The following is a 6,871-nucleotide window of genomic DNA, read 5'->3' on the forward strand; positions in this document are numbered from 1 at the left end:
TAGACTGTATCCAACACCCTTTTCATTGATGAACAGATTATTTGGGAAGGACTGGCTTTGGAAATATAATCAGTTGATATATGCGTATTCGCTGCTTGTTGAAAGATCGAACTAAAATGAACAGTTAAGTAGACCACATACAATACAAGGTATAGACCTCGTCTACGACATAATCTCATTTCACCATTGATTTTAGGTCGTAGCTATGTGGGCCCCATCACGATGTATGTGTTTCATCCAAACCGTCAATCAACCTATATTGATTACATACAGTATGACACCCAATATTAGGCCTATCCTGGATGTAACATAGATTATAAGGATCAATCTGTCTGCTTCTATAGGCCCTTCATCTGGCCCTTTATGATTTAATCAGTATATAGGATACGCATATCACTGTAGAGTGGGCTAATAGAGGTTTGTAGTGCTGGATATCCATCTACTGATTATTGTGGCTGAAATTGAGGTTCTGCTTTCATATAGACACAGCACAGACTTACCCAATGAAAAATTACTGAAAAATTAAGAACCGATGTTTAAATGAAGAAAACAGACAAAGTCGAAAATAACAGTACACATACAATAATATAAATACAAATAAAAAAATGATTTGACCATAAACTGAAAAGAAAAGAAAAAAAAAGGTGACCAGTGTTTTGAGGGTCTAACAAAAAAATTTACAGTCCCAAAAAGATAACGCCTCACTGGTCCTGAGTTTTCTCCACTCATTTCAAATTATCATATCGGCCACACCCCACCTAATGATCTCATATCATCAAAAACTTAAAAAAAATCACACAACTACTACGTATATAAGCACGACTCCAATTAGAATTTTGACTATGCCATTCAAAATCCCTTTGTCATCAGTATTTCGATTCATGTCTGATATTGAGACGCCAAATCTCTGCACTCTATTTTGATGTTCATCAGTGCCTGGCGGTGGCTGAAAGGGAGCAGAACCACCTTCAACTCTTCCCGACAGTCTTTCTGTCATGCTTGATGACGCCCTATTATGTACACCACGGGTGTTGCCCGACCTAACTTCCTGCAGAGTAGCCTAAATACAGGTAATCAAGATACTATTACACTTCAGATACAATGGATGAATCTGATACTAACTAGAAATTCCTAAACATGTTTTCAGAATTTTTCATATGCAATTTAGGTTCATACCTTAAATGTTGTCCACTCTGCAACAGCCTCACCGTGCGTTCTGAACAATTGGTGTCTGGACCCGCTGAATCTTTCAACCTGTTCCCGAGCATCCTCTCAGTTGTCATATATTCCTGGCACCCTACCCACAAACACGACATAGTATTTACCCATTTCTATCTACAAATAAAACATGTTGTCATAATTGAAGTGCATTGTATGGTCATAGAGTATCTCAGGTCTTATATAAAACTAAGAACGGCACATGTGGTCATGCAGTATCCTCGTTTTCTCACCTGAAAAAAATCTTCACTTCAATCACAAACTCTTCTCAAATATACCCATCCAAATGATAATTGAAAATTCATGTTTAATGTGTATATACATTTAGACCCTCTTTACGTATAAGCAGTATGCATGAGTAACCAAGTATCATTACATGAAGTAAGACTGTGATAGCACAATTATGACCGTAAGAAGAAGTAATCATCTATGTTCATTATACTTATCAATAGCTGATTAGTGAGATGGCAGCATTACAATTGAGATGCCAGAAGATAAAAGATAGAAGCTAAAATATGGAGATGAATGAGATTTGTTAATAAGGAAATAGCAGCATCACATCCAATCAGTTTGAACGATCTCAGTAGTAATCTGAGGCAGACATCACACCAGGTTCTTGAATTAACAACTGAACCATACAGTGGACAATATATCAATTGAAGACAACTGAAGAAATCTGGTCTGCAAGTCTGAGGCAGACATTAGAGCATGTTCCTACAATATATTTATAACCTACAATGGACAATATATCAATTGAAGACAACTAAAGAAATCTGGTCTACAAGTCTGAGGCAGACATCACAGCAGGTTCCACCAATATATTTATAACCATACAGTGTACAATATATCAATTGAAGACAACTAAAGATACCTGCTCTAATAGTCTGAGACAGACATCATAGCAGGTTCCTGCAATATATTTATAGCCATACAGTGGACAATATATCAATTGAAGATAACTAAAGATATCTGCTCTGATAGTCTGAGGCAGACATCATAGCAGGTTCCTGCATTATGTAAAAGACCTAAAACAGGTATCTTGACCATAAAATAATGATCAATGTAAGCAGCTATAAATAAACACAATTTTTTAGATGGTGGGACCATCAACACCATCAAAATCCAAAATTTACTGTCAGAAGAACAGCGCAAGCAGGCGTAAATCCCACAGCATTCAAACCCATCCAAAAATAAAATTTATACAATACATTTAAAAAAGAAAAGAAAAATGAAAACAGTTTGTTCAAGAACCCATAACCAAAGTATCAAAGGCAAAGTTTTTTTTTTAAACAGGACCATTGCGTTCAAGGATTTTTTGCACCCACTCCTTATGCCTCTCGTGGCCCATCTTCATGAAAAACCCAGCACTGACAAGGTCCCCCTGCATCATCCGTGCAGTACGCAATTGATCCTCAGGGCTAAGTCCCTCTACCTCTTCAAGTATACTCAGAATTTTCTGGACTCGGGTCATTTTCTTGCCCTAGGACATTGTAATAGTGAGGGACTTCACGGCATCAACCACTTCATCCATTCGGTCACCGATTACATCACTCGGCTTGCCCCTTTATAGATGGGACAAGCCGATAGCGGTAGAATGGGTGTTCTTGGACCCCCTTAAGGTATCCACGTTTACTACATTAACCCTATTCAACCGATTAGATGCATCATTAACATGAGGGGTTGAACCGCAGTCGTGGTCCTCCCCAAAGTCTGAAGAAAGGCGAACTATGTCACTCTCATATTCATCTGAATAAGAGTAAGAATTTAACTCATTTCTACTTCATCGGCGACCCGAAAGTGGTGATGAGTAAGTTGTGCTCACAAAAGACCCATGAGCACAGTCATTCCCAAACATGAATGATAGATCATTGTATCTGTCAATATGTTTGTCACGCACTCTTTCGGCGAATGGGTTAGACTGCAAAAAATGAAATACAAAGTTATTAACATATTGTAATGAATAAAACTGAACGACAGGTATAACAAACAATTTTTTAATATTACTTACAGCAATGTACCCATCCCACACTTCGTCTGTCGCCGTCACCATTTTGTTTTCACTGTCCCATTAAAATCCAAAGGCATTCAGCATGTCTTGCACAGCCAAAAAAATCCTTTTAACGTCCTCAAGCAGTTAGAAATATGTTTGTTCTCAAGATCAATACTACATCTATCAGAAATTTCTATTATGGTGGCCTTATAAGCCTCCGGTTTGAATCACATATTACTTTTCCTCCCGAGGTTTACTTATTCTACTAGTGCATCAACTAATGCATTGTCCATATGGTCTGTCCATTGAATCCGCCCAGTTTTCCTAACAACTGAATATTTACTTTTGCTGCCACTTGTCAGATTTTTCCTACCAGAGCTACCAATAAGCTTACTCAGTGATGCAGTGTTTTTTTTTGGGAGCTTCTCTCACGTCCCGAGGAACCTGTCTCAATCAAACACCTTTTTTCCTTATATGTACTTCGTAAGAAATTTATATTACCTACGCATTTGTAACAGTTAATAGGAATAAGAATACTAAAAATAAAAACTTAATTGCAGTTTTAACGAAACCACATAAAGTAAAGATTAAGGCATACTGAAATATAATATGACAACTACTGTTATATGGCATGCAATCAACTATAAATTTACTGTCATAATGATATCCATGCATGATAAAGTAACTATCAAATCCATAAAATCCAGCTAACAATCTGACCAACCAAACAAAAATTTTGAAAAAACCAATTTGCTATTACACAAACGGCATAATACATAAATAGTAGCAAGGCAAAGTCAATAACGCTGTCGAGTCCGAGGGAGACTGTCATTCCACATCCTTTCTACAATGTTATCCCCCTTTTTCCTCCACTCTTCTCTTGCTTTATCTGCCGTGTAAGATAAAGCACGATCTTCTTCAGCCGAACTTACGTCCACAGAAGATGGCGATGTTTCATCAGCACTGTCTGCAATATCCTCAACTGTTTCAGTAAATCAGTTCTCACCACAGACACGGATGAAGTTATGTATAACACAACAAACTATAACAATCTTTACTTAAGTTTTAAACTTAAACTGTGGTGCTACACGGAGTATAAGGAAACGGCCTTTCAAAAGTTCGAAATAACATTCAATGACATTTCGCAGTTATGCATGACGATAATTGAAGAGTTCTTTCTTATTTGCAGGCTTTCGTCCGGTACGAAACTCATTCAAATGATATATCTCAATAAGGTGTCATAAACCTAAGGAAATGCGCATAACCCGCATCAACGACATAGTACTTCCCTACACAAACCAACGTATAGGTATTACAAATCTATACATAATATGTTCTACTATTTTCTTCTTAGGAAATCACATCAATGTTTAGTTACCATGAGGAACAAGGAAACAATCTGGTCGACAGGTTAACGCATTATGCAAAACATGAGCATCAGATGCCGAACCATCCCAACCCGCAAGCACGTATACAAATTTCATATCGAAAGTATAAGCTGCCATTATATTCTGAGACAAAAAAACCTTTTCGATTTTAAAAGACAGCACTTGCTTCATTCGGCAAATGTGTAGGTATATAAGTCTCATCAAATGCCCCAATGCAATCTTACAAAATGTTGTTATGACTTTTAGGTTGTTATTTACAAATTAGCACATAGTTAATTTCATAAAAATCTGTATATCACTGATTATTTTACCTGAAAATATGACAACCACATAGGATTATCAAATATCTCTTTTGGTGTATGTAAACCTGAAAACTTCATATATTCCGGATAAAGTCCAATTACAGCATCAAGAACACTTTGGAAATGACGACTAATGGTCTCAACAGACCTAAAAAAGCGATGACCAACGATCCGGTTTCGTACATTGTGGCCTATTGTATGCTAGAACAATACCACTTGTTCCTCCAAACTACACCTCCTTGAATCCAAAAGTAAATTTCAATCTCTTAGTAGAGAGAATAATTCGAAGAACTTATCTCGACCCATCCTTAACTGTGCTAAACAGTCAACATCGTTCTTTTTAATGATTCCATTTATAAATCTATTTCTCCCAATATCACCACTTCTAGGCGATGCCTTCATACAATAACGCCGGTAATATTCAGCAGCTGTCATAACACACGTAGCCGCTGCGATCGCTGTTAAAGTAGCAGCTATTTTGTTTTCATTACATTCACTACTGGAAGATCGATCTCTGCTGCAGTCCCCACTATGAGACCCCATTTAGACAAATGGGAGCTTCACCTGTTATTCTTCTCAGTTATTTTGTAATTGTCAATGCATATGACATAATTGGAGTATATGTACAACGATGAATTGAAGTATACTCCAAATAAATAAATAAATAAATAAAATACACACAGCATACGATTTCTTAATAGGAATGGCACATATGAGATATATGTAAATTTGGGGTATAATAAATGCGTGCAGTCTTTGCATTCTCGAATGATAGAGTGGAAAAAAAATGAGTTATTGATTAGGGAAAGTTTAATAGTCCTTGGTTGGTAAATTACATATATCATGAAATAGACGATGCCCTCATAAACATGTATTGATTTTAGGCATGAATCAGCAGAGAATAAATATACACCTCTGTTCTTTTTTAAACTTGAAAATTAACTGATTAGTATGATGATCTACACGTATGCAAATATCGTTTTCTGCATCAGTGGTCGACAGACAATTCTGTAAAGTATTTTGAGTTCAACTAGAAATTTAAAAATAGAATGGAAACGATATTCTAGTTCTAAGAAAAGTATAGCTTACAACACTGCTGAAATATGGTCTGTTATCCTTTCAAACACATATCATATGCGAAGAATATTCATAGCATTATGAACAACAATAAATAGAAACTAGGGTTTTGACATGCATTTACTCGGATGATATATTGAGACATTGTCATGTTGAGAATGGAGTATCACCTTATACAATCAACGCACCACTGCAAGAAACAAACCCTTCAAAAATATAACGGAACAGAGGTTTTTGGGTGGAATAAAATGGTAGAATAAAGCTTCTAATATAGGCATATACGAAAAAGAGTAAGCATCGGTAGACGGAAATCATAAATCCATCAACAGTGTATGACATACAGTGGTCATGTCCCACAAGTCATGAGGTGAATCCATCAACCCGATTCAGTTCAGATTCACCTCATGTAGATCTACACAGTGAAGAACATTAGATTAAAAAGTATTGCAGGATACACCCTTTGCATAGGGTATAGGAGAGAAGTGTCTACGCAAATACTCATCTCCTCCTCTAAAAGAGGGTACACGGAGAGAAACAGTATCCATCAATGAAAGAATGGATATGATCTATTTAAAACGATGATCACTTGTTGTCTCAGAATGTATAGTGGGAAGAAAATCATATACCTTCTTTCACTTCTGCCCTTAGGGTAAGCTATTTTGGGTGAGAGAAGAAGAAGATTCATGGCAGGATCAACCTAAGATGAAGACATCTCATCTGATACTTAAGTGAAGAAGACGATACTAACTATTGCCTCTACATCTTAGATATGGCCGTAATGACATCCAAATCTGTCGCAAGAGGGTTGAGACAGATGGAGAAGAAGAACGAGGGCGCAGGAAGGAGAGATGGACCAGCGAAGCACCTTGCGGACGAACGTCTTCACTCCTTACAGA

At 36.9% G+C, this 6,871-nt stretch overlaps 1 long non-coding RNA gene across 1 annotated transcript; it reads right to left on the reverse strand.

Annotated features, from left to right (window-relative positions):
• Positions 1–653: 653 nt before the first annotated feature.
• On the reverse strand, positions 654–6,871 carry LOC131227587 (uncharacterized). The gene is made up of 3 exons (XR_009162371.1): positions 6,602–6,871; positions 1,177–1,451; positions 654–1,060 (listed from the first exon to the last, which is right to left on the reverse strand). It is a non-coding gene; the product is annotated as an uncharacterized LOC131227587 (long non-coding RNA).

Source organism: Magnolia sinica, chromosome 15 (assembly GCF_029962835.1).
Source record: "Magnolia sinica isolate HGM2019 chromosome 15, MsV1, whole genome shotgun sequence".
NCBI lineage: Eukaryota > Viridiplantae > Streptophyta > Magnoliopsida > Magnoliales > Magnoliaceae > Magnolia > Magnolia sinica.